The 18651-nt window shown below is 38.8% G+C and overlaps 1 protein-coding gene across 1 annotated transcript in view; it reads left to right on the top strand.

Annotated features, from left to right (window-relative positions):
• The window catches only part of LOC128733132 (alpha-2A adrenergic receptor), a 485720-nt gene that overhangs the window by 314909 nt on the left and 152160 nt on the right, over positions 1 to 18651 (top strand). The gene's annotated exons all lie outside the window — the stretch shown is intronic.

Genomic DNA, 18651 nt, shown 5'->3' with positions numbered 1-18651 from the left:
GATCTGGAAAGGCAGCAAAAAACCAATCCCCCCCGCGGCAGCTCTTAACTTATCGTGTCGCTAATGGACCTAATAACCGACCCACAGTGTTGCGCACATTCATCGATTCGGGACATTGTCTGTGATGGGTCGATTGTCTACCGGTCAGCAGGTGGGTGATTCGTATTCAATCCAGCATCCGTAAGCCCACCGGTACACGGAGCCCGGTGTTCGGTGAGTATTTGCCTTTCGGCCATTGTCGAACATTGGCTCACCGATGTGTACAACACCGTGCGGTAGAGCGATGGTACGAAAATAGCAATCGAGTTTGCCAGAGTACATTGTGAAGCAATCGGGATGGCACGGTGGAAGCCAGAAGGGAACTGGGAGCGGAGCGCCAGGTCGGTCGGTTTTGTGGAAAGCGGAAAAGTATGACCTACGGTCCTTCAACGTTCAACGTGGGATTATTGGTTGTTTGTAGAAGATTTTCGTGCTCTGTTGGGAGCTACGCTGTTTCGCGGCTTAAATTTCCGTTGAACACTATTGATTACATTCAATCTATGGTTTCTAGTACACTTGGATGGTATTATCTTTCAATGCAGTAGCTCCATAGTAACTGTGCATGTTGGGAGTTTTAATGTGAAAATTTTACTTACTTTCTTTTTATCGACACTGAAGAACTGTGCTGTAGAACAAAAAATATGCACTGCCAACCACCATTTCACCATTGTTTTCACCAGTTTGTCATCAAAGCGCTGCTTGTGCGTGCGATATCATCAACAAAGCGGACGATTTACTCTCTCCTAAGTAGTTTCAATGATACCACAGCAATAATAATGGACCTAGGAGTAAGCCTTGTGACACTTCCGTTGTATTCGTCTTCTGCTCGGTGATCATTCCATATACCAGAATACGGTAGTAGAAATAGCTCTTGAGGATTTTGAGCAGCTCATAAGCAGCAGATCATTGTTACAGCACACCTTGAGTTTCCTCTTCGCACCTTTTTTGGTTGCCCTAAACTGCCTCTCTGACAGTCCGTGTAGATTATTTTGTGAGCCAGTTACGGAACATGCTCTCCAAGAGTTTCCTTTAGATAAGTCCAGTAGATTAATCGGACCGTCAATAATGTCATCGTCGTCATCAGCATAGAGCCGAGGTGACACTCGTTCAAGCACTCGTCTCCTTTCAACTCGATTTTTGGCCACCAACTTTGATCGCCACTTTCCCAAGTGTAAGGTGTTTTCAACCTGGTAGAGCCATCTCGCACATTAAGCCTGTCTGTAGTTCCTTGGTGACTTTAGCAGGGCTGAACCCAAACCAAGCGAAAAGACTTGAGCAGGGTTGAGCCCAAACCAAGTGAAAACAATACAAAATCTTGCGCTGCGCTGAGCTCAAAACCGAAGCAAATGAAAGGCTTGCGACCGACGGTCATCAGAAACCGATTCCATTCCGTACATTCCATTGTTCATTTTACATTGGGGAGGATGTGGCATCCTGGTATTTTATTAGAGGATTTACTTGGAGTGCGTAAAGTGTGTTGTTTACACATTGTTTAGGTAGTTACCAGTAGCGTGTAACTGATAGAGTTAAAAAGTGGGCATGTCCGTTGACAGCTTCCCGCGCGAAGGGAGTCTGGAGAATTACTATAAGCTTGCCATACCAACGTTCGGCAACAGACTGCCTGTTTCAATCGCACTGGCTGAGCTAGCAGTCTATTTTTTCGGCAAAAGAAAACAAAGAGCAACCATACAAAAATAATTTCCGTCGCCGAAACGAGTGTGTGCCCGAGCAAAGCTTTAGAGCAAATTGAAAACAAAATTTGATACTTTAATGTCACTGATTTTGATTACTCGTTGTGATTTCATTTTGGTCGACTTAGTGGTTAAAATATCAAAATTGATTGCAAAAATTCCACGCTGTGAGATTAAATTGAATACTACTTTTCAATAATACATCATAGTATAGTCCTGTCGGTTCAGAACTACACTAAACTGCTCGTATAGGTGAAGCCTATGGATGTTTTTTGAGAAAACTTAACTTAAAATTTATATGGGAACTAGCTGACCCGACAAACTTCGTATTGTCACAAATTAAACTGTGTTGTACAGAAATCCTGAATCACGGACGACGTTTATCACAATCTCGAGTTTTGCAAGTTTGTGAGGAGTTCATGGGTGTTTTAATATACAAATTTTCCTCACAGTAAAATAGAAAACAACTCCCCCCATTGCTTAACCTGATAAAATAAAGCGGATAGCTTTTAAATATTCGCCATCATTACAAACCATTTCGCTGAATACCATTTTGCGGAACACCAATCCTCGATTGACCATAACGCGGAATATAGAGTTTCGCAGAATACCATTTCGCGAAAAACCTTACGCGGGATGTACATTTCACGGAAAATCTTTTCGTAGAAAGTATCATTTCGCAGAGGTGACCCAACTGAAGGAAAGTAATACAGGTCAGTAGATCTAGGAAAATAAATAAACCTAGTTAGAGGTGATTTCTACGAAAGCCCCCCTGTTAAAGGGGAGAGGGGTCATAATTCCCCTCCTAAAGAGGGGAGGGGTCTCAATTCACCATAAAAAAATGACAAAAAACACACACATGCTAAATTTGGTTCCATTTGCTTGATTAGTTCAGGAGTTATGAGGAGATTTGTATTTCATTTGTATGGATGCCCCTCCTCCTAAAAAGGTACGGAGTCCTCATTGATCATAGAAAAAATTCTTGCCTCCAAAAACACCTACATGCCAAATATGTTTCCATTTGATTAATTAGTTCTCGATTTATGAGGAAATTTGTATTTAATTTGTATAGGAGCCCCCCTTCCTAAAGTGGGGAGGGGTCCTAATTCACCATAGAAAAAAATCTTGCCTCCAAAAACCTTCACATGCCAAATTTGGTTCCATTTGCTTGATTAGTTCTCGAGTTATGAGGAAATTTGTCTTTCATTTGTATGGAAGCCCCCCCCCTCTTACCATCATGAGAACCTTCCCTGGCCCCAAAAACCTCTGCATGCAAACTTTAACGCCGATTGGTTCAGTAGTTTTCGATAAGGAAACATCCCGACAGACAGACAGACAGACAAAAATCCATTTTTATAGATATAGGGGATCATTCAATAATGACGTCCATGGCTTATGGGGGGAGGGGGGTGTAAATTTTGTGACAGGTTGTAATAAAGGAGGGAGGGGGTCTAGGCAAATGTGACATCCGTTGAAAAAAATTGCGTTTTCATCAAAAGGCAGCAAAAATATGTTTCTCAGTTATTCATCACTCATTGATTAATTTCGATTTGCGAACATATTGTTCCAGCTGACGGCACTTGAAAGTCAGGCACAATTTGTCAATGTTACCTAGATAGACCACGCGTTACATTAAAGGATATGTGTAAATCAATTTCAGTTCATTTGCAATTAAAGTTTCTATCTTTTTACTAAATATTGGATAGAAAAGTACAATGAACTCTAAATACTATCGTCACCATGTAGTGAAACCTGCTTCGCCGACGCAGATTGACGCTTGTTTTGAAGCGGAGCCGTGCTACTTCAATTGAAACCAAAGCTTCATTTCTTCATTGATTTGTAACAATTTGCAATTGAATGTTGTTAGAGCCCTTGTTCGCAGTTATTATTTTTTATTAATTGTTATTTTCTATATTTTTTTTAATCTTACATTAACTCTTAAAAGGTTAAGCTATTTTTATAAACCACTTTTTACTTTCAACACGCTTTTCATTTTTATTTTGAGTTTGTGTGACGTCCAAAGGGGGGGGGGGAGGTTGAGTTTTATGACACAATCGGACAGAGGGGGGAGGGGGGGTCTAAAAAGCAGGAATTTGGCGGACGTCATATTTGAATCGTCCCTAGATGTGAGTTAATGGAGGCGCATGATACATTATGAATATCCTGAACACTTGAGTAACAGATCAAAAAGAAAATGGAAAAATCGCGTAAATTCAGAAAATCGCGTAAAAACCGCGTAAATTCCGAAAATCGCGTAAAAAACCGCGTAAATTCCGAAAATCGCGTAAATTCCGAAATTCGCGTAAAAAAACCGCATTAATTCCAAAATTCGCGTAAGAAAATCGCGTAAATTCTGAAAATCGCGTAAAATAACCGCGTAAATTACGAAATTCGCGTGAAAAACCGCGTAAATTCCGAAAATCGCGTAAAAACCGCATAAATTCCAAAATTCGCGTAAAAAACTGCGTAAATTCCAAAATTCGCGTAAAAAACTGCGTAAATTCCGAAATTCGCGTAAAAAAACGCGTAAATTCCAAAATTCGCGTAAATTCCGAAAACCGCGTAAATTCCGAAATTCGCGTAGAAAAGCCGCGTAAATTCCGAAATTCGCGTAAAAAAACCGCGTAATTCCGAAAACGGAGTAAAAAAAACCGCGTAAGTTCCGAAAATCGCGTAAAAAACCGCGTAAATTCCGAAAATCGCGTAAAAAACCACGTAAATTTCGAAACTCGCGTAAAAAAACGCGTAAATTCCGAAAATCGCGTAAAAAACCACGTAAATTCCGAAATTCGCGTAAAAAGCGACTTCAGTGTTTTCTAAATTTATTGACTGCGGTACAAGCCAATCGTTTAGCATGACGGATTTTTCTTTCCATTTAGCTAAATACGGTGTCATAAATGGGGCAAGCTTTCAGTGATGTATTCCTGCCGAACTTTCGAAAGTCGGGAGCGAACGGCTGTATTGTGCAATCCATCAGGTTATACTAAAGGTGTGGACTGAGGAGGAACTACCTACGGACTGGTTGGAAGGTCTCATATGCTCTATTTACAAAAGCGTCATCGACTCGAATGCAGCAATTACCGTCTCAATTCTGCATACAAAATTCTTTCCTGCATCCTGTTTCTCAGACTGAGCCCGTTGCAGGAAACCTTTGTTGGCGAATACCAATGCGGTTTTCGAGAGGGATGCTCCACGATGGACCATATGTTCACCTTGCGACAAATCCTCGTTAAATTCCGGGAATTTAACTTGCAGATTCATCATTTGTTTATAGACTTCAAGGCGGCGTACGATTCAGTTGAACGAAATTTGCTGTGGCAGATTTTGCTTGACCATGGTTTTCCAACAAAACTGATTAGGCTGATACGTGCTATCCTTGATGGATCAAAATCAAGCGTCAGGATGGCGGGTAAGACAGCGGACTCGTTTGAGACGGTAGATGATTTGAAGCAAGATGACCTTTGAACTTTACCATTACGATGCTTTACGAGGTACCTCAGGGATTGGTGTCAGCTCTCCGTAGCTCCCCATATGTTTCCCCGGCATCTCCCGTTTCAATGCCATCTACTGTAGTTGAGAACACATCTCCTGGCTCAGAGACAGTGGGTGTAAATCTTTCCAAGCAGCAATTTACTTCGCTACAACCTTCTGATGACCGCTTCTGATGAAACTTTATTCTTTCAGACCAAGCCCAGCTAGCATTTTATATGTATACTAGCTGACCCGACAAATTCGTATTGCCACAAATTAAAATGTGTTGTACATAAATCATGAATCTGTCACAATCTCGATTTTAGGAGCTCAACCTTAGATAATTCATTTTGGCAGTTACGTCACTATGAAAGCATGGGTAGTTTAGTTTACAAATGAAATTTTCCTCACAGTAAAGTAGAAAACAATCCCCCCGTTACTTAGCCAGATAAGATACAGCGGATACTTAAATATTCGCCGGTGATTATATAACATTTCACCGAATATCATTTCGTGAAAAACCTTACGCGGAATGTACCATTTCACGGAAAACCTTTTCGTGGTAAGTACCATTTCGATCCTCGGGGTGATCCTCTCCTTACTCGTTGTCGCTCGTTCGGACCCAACTGAAGGAAAGTAATAAAGGTCAGTAGACCTAGGAAAACAAATATACCTAGACAGAGGTGATTTCTGCGGGGGGCTGCAGATAGTTTTTGGTGCTCTTGTTATTGTCTGTTATGTTTTATGGAAGAGTCAAAAATTTCTCGAATTCGATTAGTTTTTGAGTTACGCTAAAATTTCTGGTTTGTTTGTATGAGATTCCTTATTCCCCTACCACAAGGGTGAGGGATCTCAAACCATCATAGAAAAACGGAGAGGGGTGTCAATTCACCATAGAAAAAAATTTGCCTCCAAAAACACCCACATGCCAAATTTAGTTCCATTTGCTTGATTAGTTCTGGAATTATGAGAAAATTTGTATTTCATTTGTATAGGAGCCCCCCCTCCTAGAGTGGGGAGGGGTCCTAATTTACCATAGAAAAAATTCTTGCCTCCAAAAACCTTCACATGCCGAATTTGATTCCATTTGTTTGATTAGTGCTCGAGTTATGAGCAAAATGTGTATTACATTTGTATGGGAGCCCCCCTTCTAAATGGGGGAGGGGTCATAATTCCCCTCCTAAAGAGGGAAAGGGTCTCAATGCACCATAGAAAAAATTCTTACCTTCAAAAATACCCACATGCCAAATTTAGTTCCATTTGCCTGATTATTCTTTAAGGAACATACCGACAGACAGACAGAAATCCATTTGTATAGATATAGATAAAAATTAAAAATCAGCATTGCGTACATATATACATGCTAATAAACCGTATTTGATGCGCAAAGTTGGCATATCCGTGGTAATTTGGAGGCGATATACGTAATGAGGAATGAACATACGCATTTCATTGATATAAGTTATCATATACGACAATATTCGATTAATCCCGACCCGCTCCGTACTGCTGTACGATTCTGTGCTAAATATCGTATGTATGTCAGCTATTATCATTATATACGACTGAAAATCAACTTGGGCGGAATTTATTCAGCTTTAGTTACGATTTCGAATTTGTTAAGAGTAATTTACGATAATTTTTGGTCATTGATGTACGATTTGGTGCTTGCTGGAAGGTTTAGCAAGGTCAAGTAGGTTCATTACGTTCTGCTGAAAACAGCAATAAACCCGATTAAACGTTGCTTGACGGTAACCGTTAAAATCTAATGCAGCTTTTTGCTTTGTTCGACAACGCTACAAAGCATAACGCTTGCTGCGTAAAAAGCTAGATCACCCATACAGTTTTAATAACAAGAAAATATATAGCTGTGGGTAGAAAAGGTGAAGTTTTACTGCCAGACCATTCTGAGCGATTTATGATGATTGATTTACAGTGACCGTAATAAAATATCCGAAAGAGTATATAATAAATTTTCAGCAGTTTCCGAAGTTGTCGAGCATATGCGCATTAAATTTTATCATGCATATTGGAATGATAAATGGCTAAAATTGATCAGCGTATCCGTTTGCTCGTTCGCATCTTGGATTTTTCTTTTATGGTCGTTTCGAAATGTCTCAAAATATAGGTTTTTGTTGGGTTTTATTATACGTTTAAGGTGGTTTTTATGACCGAAATTGGTCACGAAAACCCCAACTAGAGTGCAATAAAACTTACATAGCTACTTTGTATATTTGCCGTATTGCCTATATGCGGCCACATCATGTCTTTAATTTTGCATTATTACAAAGTCTAATAAAAATTTTGTTGACGATTAAAAATGCTGTAACAATTTCAATTTAAAACTACAAATACTATGGAACCGCCCCAATACAAAACAAAAGCTTCATTTTATAGCTTTGTACTATTTAATCTGTTCCACAGGCATAATCATTAAGCATTTTAAAACCATCCAATTGCTACACGAAACATCCTGTCACAAATATAATTAAACAGGAAATTTTCCAACCACTCTTTTTTTGTTTGAACCGTAAAACAATTGACTCGACGGGTAACAAAACTTTTATTTCTGAATTAAATAATAATTTATTAACTCAGTATTCCGCTCCACGCGACACACTTCCATTGGGACACCGGACCAAGCCGGGCCGGGCTGGGCCGAGCTTCAACCAGCGTTTCAGCCAGTGTATAGGTATTATGGAGACAAGTGCCTCTGAACGGAATAATAAAACCTTCACCCCCTGGCCGGTTACTTTAGTTTGTCGTTTTAAGCGAATGAAAGAACACGAAGTGTTTGCGGTAGTTTAACAGCAGTTGGCACTGAGTTGAAAAATTATTTTTCGTAACCAAATCCTGTCACTAGTAAATAACGGTCAAATTGAAATATTATACTGGAATAAAGTAAGAATAACATAGTCTCTCCACTAAGTGGATTTACATGTGTACTTTCTTTTTTTTTGCTCCGAGAAAAAAAATCTATCTGAACTAAAGTGAGTAACAGCAAGTTTCACTTTACAAAAAATTACATGGTACAGGTGTAACCTTACGGTTCTAAAAAGCTTACCAAGCTCAACCAAAGCACGCCCAGCCTTGTCTGCCTTGCCCGCCGACCGAAGAGATGGGCGGCGTACGACGACGACGGAGAAGGACATTAACGAAGCTGCAGCTTTCAAGCGTCCAGACCACACAGATACCCCACCGGCATCGGCCAGCCGGCACACTTGCTTGCTGTCCTTCCATCTGGTTGGTTGAATCACTCGACACGATGCGGTGGAACTGTCCTCGGTCCACTTTTTTTTCTCGTTATCGTTATGGAGTTGCTAATTTTTAATAGCCGAACTTACTCGTGAAAACTTACAGTTTTATAGAGTAAAGTTTGCTTTTCCTTTAGAATAAGTTTTAATAAGTTTTTTTTTCTCGCTGCTGCTTTCACTGGGGAAAGTGCATTTCGAAATAGAGGAACTGTTCAAGGTATTTAGATGCAACTTTTGAAAGTTATGAATAAAAAATGAGACAAGGACGAACTAAGATCCACCAAAGCGTAAAAACATGTAGGTATGGCGTTTTCAGACAGATAAGTAAACTTTATCTAGGTGCTCTGTTACACGTGTTGTTTGGCTGTGGTGCTTGCAGAAGAGGACATAAATTGAATGACGAATGGTAATTCATCATAACAGAATTAACGGGAAGTGGATGATTAAGATTTAATATGCATAAGATACACTCGAGTGTTCGATATTTGATAAACTCAAATCAAACATCCCTTTCCCACCGATCAAACTTTATTACACTCCAAGGTACTCCTGCTCAATCAATTTCAATTGATGATTGTGTCTGCAATTTCCAAATATAGACTCCTACCTACCACTGCACAGCTGCGATGATACCGCTAAAGTAAATGATACCGCTTTCCCATTATGCGCCTCGATCCTCTCGGCGAAGGAATAGCATTCATTCGAGGCAAACAGAGTAGAGCTTCCATTCAACATTTCCATCACCAATCACTCGAATCAAAACGTTAACATTCCTTGCATAGACAGACACGAGAGCGATTTCTCGTCGATTGCAGTGCCATTCAATGCGTCACCTCACCTTCGTCGCTTCAACCATGTTACCGGTAATTTGCACCTCGACGACGACGACGATGAGGCTCTCAATCCTAAAGCTTCTGAGTTTCACGTTACACCGTTGGAAAAAGCCAACGGAAATTGATGTTATGAACCTTCAATTACGTTGCTGCTGCAGGAGTTTTTCCAACTGTGTTCCTACTGTCTCGGCCTTTCAATTCTCGATTGTTTCCTTCTGCTTGAGCGTACTAAATTCTCATTTCACCGTAATTTCTTCTCCTTTCAGGTAAGCAACACACACTCGCATTCCCATCTTCCAGTCTATTGGACCGCATCGGAGAATATTTTCGTCCACAACCCGTGAAACTGCCGACAGGCGGCGACTTCTTGTACTGGCGCCGCCACAACCCAGCTGAGGACAACAATTTGGAGTAGTATCTACCACCTATATTTTTTTGCCCACGTAAGGATTCCCGCTGGCGGGTGAAGATTTATAGGGTATGCTTGTCGCTCTCTCTAATAAAGGCATTGATTTATCACTGGGGTACCAACGACCGCGTCGCGTCGCGTCGGTTCTACTCTGGTTGGTTGGTTTAGTCTGGTAGGGCTAAAGTAAAACCGACTTTTCAGCTGATAGGATAACACCCGTCGGATTGCCTGCTGCCCTCTGAAGGCATTCCTAGCCTAGCACACTCACTAATCGGCCGGCTTTCGACCTTTCCGCAGGGGGTGGTGTTCCGAACGCCTCCATTTGCTGCGCTGCGCTGGCTGGGACGATTTAAAATCCTACTGCCTTTTGCTGCGTCAGGTCAGTGAATTAAGATGTGCTATCATAAGTGTCTGCCCCGCGTAACCCCGTGTCGTATAAATAATGCGGAGAAGATTTGGGTCGACTGCCGGTGTGTTTCGAAAATAATGGTCAAATAGATGCTCTTCATGCATTGAAACGATATTCGGTGAGGTGTTTTATTTGTTTTGTTTTTTCAGCTAATAGTGCTTTGGAATAAATCCAAATGCATGAAATGTTAAGATCAGTTTTTTGCTTTCTTTTTTTAACTCTACCGCAGTCGCACTGCGCAAATGTGCAAAATGTGATGTTAAAAAAATAAAAAAAAATTTCGATCCGCAAATCCTCCAGCTTGGGTAAAGAGGAACGTTACACAAACTTAATAAGCGTTGCTTCAATGACCGTCCCTTAATATTTTCTCTTTTCGCACTTGCCTTAACTAATAAAATCATGTTTCCAATACAAAGGCAATGTTCACATTTTATGCATTTGTTAGCCACTGAACCACATTTAGAACCAGATTGCGAGAACATAAATTATTTGGAAATACCCAGGCCACGACCAAAAAATTATCGAGAACTAGGAAAGATTTGATTCTGTGACACGTTACAGACACGTTTCAATTTATTATCATCATTTTGGGCACACCAGCTGATGGTACCTGAAAGAAAACCAGGGAGTGTCGCTGTGTATACTTCTTTCTACGATAGCAAAGCAAAGTAAAACTTAGGTGATGCAATTCGCTTTCGAAACTTAACCGTTTTTTTTATTCTAAAGACTTTGCAACCAGCTGTTAGAGTACAGGACAAGTGCGGGGCTAATGCCTTTTCCAGTCGAGATTTGGACATGCGACGACTGGCTTGTTGGACCAGCGTCGTACCTCGAGGCTAACAGGCATTCTGGAATTTCCACGATAGCATAATACCGAAAAATGGCCGTCTATTCACGTATCTCTTCGAATCTATTTCGAATTTTATGATCTAATTCAGAGACAAAATACGAATCGGTCAGAATAATGAACAAATAATGGATTTAAAAGGTAAAAGTGCTAACACCGTCACACTGCGGATTGTGGTAGACAAAACAAATATAAAACAAGATCAAATACTATAATAATGATACAAAAATAGAATACTAAAAAAATATAGAACTACAAATACACAAAAATAACTCCAGTTAGGTACGTACAATTGACGAAAAAAAGAAACCGAAATGACAAGCAGTACAACAATGGTATCACAATAACAGAAAAAAGCTTTAAAACTTAAACAAATATGGCACGAAATGATACTAGAAAAATACAAAACGCAATAAAAGAAATGATAAGTAAGTCTGTTAATAAGTAACAAAAAAAAGTTTTAAAAATTAAACAAATATGGCACGAAATGATAGTAGAAAAATACAAAACGCAGTAAAATAAATAATAAATAAAACTAAAATGAGAAAAAAGACCCCAAAAACGCATGAAAATAACATAAAAGTTGAGGAAGAAATGGAAAACGATACAGAAATGTTCCAAAAATGACAGTAGAATAATGGAAAAACGGAAGCCCAATGATGCAAATATTAAAAATAAATCAAATATTATTCTAATTTGATATAAAAATGGTATAAAAATAAGCACAAAAATGACACAAATAACAATGCAATATTAACAAACATAAAATGTATAAAAGATGTATGTTTTGTGTATCATCAAAGCATAAATAAGACACAAAACTTCACAAATTCGACATGAAGAGGATACCAAATTTACAAATCTGATAGAAAAATGACACAGAAATAATAGAGAGAGATATAAAAATAACGAAAAAGTTTTACAAATAGATTACAAAAAACATAACGCAAAATTGATAAAAACTACAAATACGATACGAAAATGGTACCAAAATGATACAAAAATTACATAAGAAAGATATTAAAGTAATACAAAATGGCACTAGTACACTCCTCGGAAAAGCTGGTTCCCGACTTGTCAACCGACACGGACGACGTGTCCGATGACAGGTTACCGGAGAACCAAAGAGCAGAGCTACCCGCAGATACGGATAACGGATCCATTGAAGAACTGCCGGAAGCCAAAAAAGTTGAACTACCAGCTGATACAGATAATCATTTAGACAAATAACTACCGGCAGCAAACAAAAAGGAGCTTCCAACCGATAGGGACAAAGATTCTTTGCAGCTGGCAGAAAGAAAATTGAGCTGCCCGCTGCCACGGATAACATATCCGACAAAGATCTACCGGACACGAAGAAAACCGAAACGGTTGCAGTTGATGATCCAAACCAAATTTTATTTTTAAAGCTTGATGGATTTCTTTTGGGAAATCTATAGAGAAAGGCGTTAAGGCTGCCGTTGCCTTAAGCTTGAATTTATTTTGCGTTATTTTTCATCTCGAATATATAATTTATTGCTACTACTCACAGGGATGCAATCTAGCGTCGGATCCCACCATCGCGAGTTTCTTCGTCCACGATAACTGCCATCTCCTCAAAACCTCGAGCCATTTGAAATAGAGCGCGATTATGGGCGAGTATTCCCGAATCAGCATCGTCCAAAACTGGTTGATCAGTTGCGTCCAAATGGTTCTCGCAGCTCGCCTAACGCTGTAATCGTCTTCAAGGGTGGTTGGATCACCCCATTAGAGATCAGAAATATGAAATTCTCAGGGGTGAGTACCTTTCCATCGCTAGGTTGAACTGAGACGAACGTCCAAGGTAATGAGTTCACGATGGGCTCTGCTTTTACAAGACACGTTGTTCAACGCTGTTTTGACACTCTGCACTAGTCGCTCCCAGCTCCCTCCAAACTGTGGAGCCGATGGCGAGTTGAAAACCGACTTAGGATTCACATTTACAAACGCTTCGATCAGGTTCTGATGCATATCCTTGATTCCCGGAAACTCGTGCCATTGTCGATGAGCGATGAATCGACGGATCGCCAGCCTACAGGCCTCCGATGACAACGTATAGATGACCTCCGGGAGGACAGCTCATATGAGCAAACAGGTAAATAGAACTCTCCATCTTTTTCTGACGCTTCACCCAATTCAAACTTCTAAAACACAAAGCCTAGGTGCTACGTTATCAAAAGTTGACCTTCTATTTTTATACGACAGACTTCGTAGTCAGCTGTTAGAGTACAGAACAATTACGGGGCTAGTGCTACGATCCTATTGACTCTAACAGCCTCTCCCAGCCGAGATTCAAACATTCGACGATTGGTTTGTTAGACCAGCATCGTACCTCGAGGCCAACTGGGAGGCTTGTACTGGTCCAAAATAATCGATCCCGACAAATGAGAAAAGGTGCAGGTATGGAGCAGGTCGAGATGTAAGCAAGGGTATCAGCCTAAGAATAATTGGCTTCGTGTTCCCAATCTTGCAGTTTTAGCCCTTCTTAGCGATCTGTTCGACGACTGTACGCATCTTCGATACGTGGAACCACTGCTTCAACTTGTTCACGAAGGTTTCTCGGTGTCCAAGTAAAAACTTGCTATGGTGAGCATCTGTAATCAAATACGGCAGACGGTGCTCTCGCAGCAGGATTACCCGGTATTTAAAGTCGTAAGTTGCATATGGTGGCTGTTCACTCGTAGAAATCCTCGGTCGTCCAGGAACGGATATAATCTGCAGACTTGGCTGGTTGTTTCAGGGGCTTTCTGGAAACCTTTTCAACGCTACTACTTCATCCGAGTATGTTTCCGTCTGCGTCGAGGGCACAAATAGTTCTCTGGCGGCTCAAGCTCTTTTTGGCTTAGATGTCTTTCTGAATTCCGTGGCTGGTTCAGGTACGGATGGAGGGAATCCGGAGCCCGGAATCACGAGCTAATTATCTCTAACTGGAGACCCTTGCCCCACTTCGTCACTTGATCTTGGTCTGCAGCGTTTTTCTTCTACGGTACGTAGTTCCACTCGGCGGCCTCTGTTTCCGACATTATATCCCTCACTCTAGAGTCGTCAGCTACTGATATCTACGGTCACCGGATTTGACCCAGGCCAGCACAGATGATTCTGAGAGAGCTGCTAATCTTCGATGGAAATCTGGCCGATCGACCTATGTCAACGGTTTGAGAGAGTGCGGAGGTTCGGACATAGAGAACTCGATTAGGCTACAGAAATCGTTGAAAGGCAGGGCGCTTCACGCAGTAAAATGTCTATTGCTGCTTCTGATATGTGTACCATGTATATGTGTAATTACTACTTTATATACGCAAAAATCAGTACAAAGACGACATACGATTGAGACAAATTGAAAAAGTGATTTCAAAATAACACGGAAAGGTTTTAATACCTCAAAATGTCAATGTTCGTATTACTTTTGCTGACAGCTGCTTAGCAATTATTACCTTTAATTTGGTATCAAAACTATTAAAATCAATTCAGTGGTTCAAACATTATTAACTGTCCCAATCTCCCGCCATAAGTAGAGTTTTGATTGAATTAACAGCTGCTTCCCACATTCCGCCAAAATGAGATGCTCATAGAGGAACAAAAGCTGAACAAAAACTTTTTCTGTGCAGTTCTATTTCTGTCAATGTTAATCTGAATTTAAGTTTGTCCCGTTCAAAATTTATGTGAAATATTTGCATCTTTCTTTTCCTCTGTGTTTGTGAATGCTTTTGCTGAATTAGCTGCTGTTGAAACTAAGCGTAGCTATTAATAACCCCCCTCTCTCACCTTTCCGCTCTTTTATCTTCAATCTAAAATTTTCATTACTTTCTTCTAACGGCCCTTCGTCAATTGTAAAAGAACTACCGTTTAAAAAAAATATTAATTTTTGAAACTAGTTTACTGATGGAAACAACCATGTAAATGTAAATTAAGCGGTTAATAAATATATCGAATATTGCCTTTAATTTGGTATCAAAACCGTTAAAGCAATTATGAATAAAGAAAAAAAACGTTGGCATAACTATGATGGTAAAGGTCATCCTAACGCAGAATCTATATCTAATAATATGGGATCTGAAAGGAATAACACTGATGAACTGACACATAGAACAAAATCCTTTAAAAACCATCGTCTTACACATTTTGCTTGTACACTAGCATCCTCTGTTATGCATGTTGCGGAGTAGCTTGCATTTGCAGTGTTTTATAGTGTGTAGGGTTCTTACATTTGTATGGTTTTATACTGAAAATTCGAAGTAAAACTCGAGCGCCGCGGTGTGGTAATGATGCGAAACATGTGTTTTTCCTTTCTACTATATAAATATATAGTATAAAGGTATAGAAATCACTTGGAAAACCGGAAATGGAAAGAAGGTCCTGCGGGCCGAATGTCATATACCATTCGACTCAGTTTCGAAAACTGAGCATTTTCTGTGTGTATGTATGTGTGTGTGTGTGTGTGTGTGTGTGTATGTGTGTGTGTGTGTGTATGTGACGCTTTTAATCTCACTCACTTTTCTCGGAGATGGCTGGACCGATTTTAATGTTCTTAGTGTCAAATGAAAGGTCTAGGTGTCCCATTGGTCGCTATTGAATTTCATACTGATCGGACTTTTAGTTCAAAAGTTATGTATAAAAATATGAAAAATATGGGACTTCATTATCTCATAGGTCCCTTAACCGATTTGAACAAAATTGATTGCATATGAAAGAGGAGCCTTGCAAACCCTTAACTTCCAAATTTCATGACGTTTGGGCTTGTAGTTTGAAAGTTACATAAAGAAATGTGAAAAAATAGTATTTAAAACATATTTTTGTAACATATAAGCATTAATTCAATGAAAAACATCACACATTTTATTATTATTTGAAAATTACTACTGAGATCTATCAAACGAAACCGAGTTATTTAAAATCGGACAGTTCATTCAAAAGTTATTTAAACTTTAACACTTAAGCACCGTATATTAAACCGTTAAAACGTGTGAATTCAAAACAAATGTTGATTGTATTCAATGTGTGTGATGTATGTGTGTATGTATGTATGTATGTATGTATGTATGTATGTATGTATGTATGTATGTATGTATGTATGTATGTATGTATGTATGTATGTATGTATGTATGTATGTATATATGTATGTATGTATGTATGTATGTATGTATGTATGTGTGTGTATGTGATCCCAAGCAACAATGTGAGTTTGATTGTACTCTTCTGGTGGTTTTCATGACCAATTTTGGTCTTGAATGTCATCATAAGAGTGTAATAAAACTCAAATTGTTACTTGGGATGACAATTTACAATTTTTAAATTTGCATTGAAATTCAAGAAAATATGTTTCTAACTTTTCTGAATCAATTGTCTGAAATTTTTGAAGCCTCTTAGTGGAATACGAAATTTGAAATTAAAGAAAAGAAAAAACTTTTACCGACTAAATCCCACTATTTAATATTTATTCGCAACAGATACGCTTTGAAATAAGACGCTGTTGAAGCCTGCACGTCGTAGGCGAACTACGTATCTGTTGCAAATAAATATTAAATAATGGGATTCAATCGAAAAGCTTTTTCTTTTCTTTGATTTCAGATTTCAATTGTCATTTTGTTCACTTGCTGTTACTCACAATTGTACACGAAAAGCAAACAGCGAAGAAAAGCAGTTAATTTAAGCATGAAGGTATAGTGGTGTATAGGATTAAAAATGAGTTGATTTTTCCAAATAAATTTATACAAATTTCAAACAAATTTTGCGCATCAATAGATGCTCTTTTCAATCAATAGATAGAGCTTAGAAATGTTATATGAAAAATAGGAAGTAAACGTTGCACGGTAGTAATTTTGTAAGATTTGTTTTCGTTAATGACATTTTAAAGGACAGATGTCTTATGTCATGTATCATGTTTCAACAAATAAATCAAAAATGACAAACACTGAAAATCATATCGATCATATTTCCCATTCTCAAGCATGTTTAAGGCGCAGCTTTTGCAACCCTCTTGTTTTCCTAACCCTCCCACATTGTAAAAACGATGCGATCAAGCTAATGACTATCTTTTCATGAAAGTACATTCAAAAAAAGCATAAGTTTTGATTTTCATGCAAAAATAATTATCTGAAGGAGCGCCAGCTAAGAAAAAGTTCAATTTCTCTTTTTCATATCTAATGCTCTATTCAGTTATTTTTTCTAATTCAGATATATTGCAAAATTTAAGCCAAGCAAACTAATAGCAAAATTTTGAGATTAATCATTTTATTGTCGATATTCTTTGTCTTCAAAGGCGAAGTATAATAATAATTTTTCTGAACTCTTGTTTTTCAAAGATGCTAACTTTTGAACACATGGTATTAATTAATTAGCAACAAATCTGTTCTGAACACATATTTCATATTGTCAATTCAAAACAAGTTTCCTATGTGGCTCTGAAGCCCGAAAGTTTAGGCCGACCGATTATAAAACTAAATAAGGTGTTACAAGTATCTACGCACACAAGGAAAGAAAATTTAATTATTCTACGCAATACGTTGTGAATTTTACTGGCAAATAAGGATTTTGAGGAATACGGAACGGATATTTAAAAATATAGTCAAGTTAATTATACATAGATGTTCCTGAGAAATTAAATGATGATTATTGTGACAGTAGAAAGGCTAGGTCACGCCGCTAGGTGGATTAATTCGGGTTTTTTTTTGAATGAATGGTTTTTGAATAGACGATGAAATTAACACGAGTATCTCGTCTGTTTCTTTGTGGGAATAAGTTCCCAAAATCTGAACAAAATCGAAGAACTTTTTAATTTTAGTACATTTATGTTTCATGGTGTTGCATAGTAAGTAGTTACGTAATAGTTACACAAATAAATTTTTTTAATAACGATAATCTTTCCAAAAGCGAAGTGAAAGAAGAAAATTCAAGAAACAAAGGTGTTTCCTAGAATTTCTGAAGTGCGATAACACATGTAGGGAAAATAGATGAAAATTTGATAAAGTAAGTGTGATTGAAACAGCACTTACTAGGTTCGTAGTTCGCTACCCTTTGCTAAACTGAAATATCTGCGGGTTGAGTTGGTTATAATGGGAGCCAATTATAACCGGACTCGAACCCAAATGCTGTAATTTGGTCTTGTTTGGTCCCACAAAGGTTTCTAGTTGGCTTGTTCTATTAGGTCCTAATTTTTGAACTCTAGACGTCGCTCGCGTCTGGAGCTGCTGAAGGTACTGTATTGCCCTCCCGAGTCAGATTTGCTAAAAATTATAAAGGTGTTAGGCAGTTGTCCGAAATGTCACTTAGGATGTTACCAGGATGATTTGAAACACCCTGAATCAGACATTTCCAGATCTAACGGATCATTCCGAAATGGATCTAGAGGCCTGGAATTGAGATACACATAGATTTGAGCTAATAGGGTGACCCTGTAGATTACGTTAAGTGTCCCAGTCTCCCGCCACAAGTAGAATTGTGTAAAGTTTTGGTTAAATTAACGGTTGTCTCCCACATACCGCCAAATTGTGAGGATCGGGGGGGATTAAAGCTGAATTACATTTTCTGCGCTGTTATATTTCTGTCAATGATAATCTTGTTGGATTGAAGTCACGTCCCGCTGCAAGTTTCTGTAAAATATTTGCATCTTTTTTTCCCTGATGTGTTTGCGAATGCTTGCATTGAATGAACCCGAAGAAATTATTGACTTCGTTACTTTT

The sequence above is a fragment of the Sabethes cyaneus genome, chromosome 1 (assembly GCF_943734655.1).
Source record: "Sabethes cyaneus chromosome 1, idSabCyanKW18_F2, whole genome shotgun sequence".
NCBI classification, from domain to species: domain Eukaryota; kingdom Metazoa; phylum Arthropoda; class Insecta; order Diptera; family Culicidae; genus Sabethes; species Sabethes cyaneus.
The sequence above is the reverse complement of the archived record's forward strand: the minus strand, read 5'-3'. Positions and strand labels throughout refer to the sequence as shown.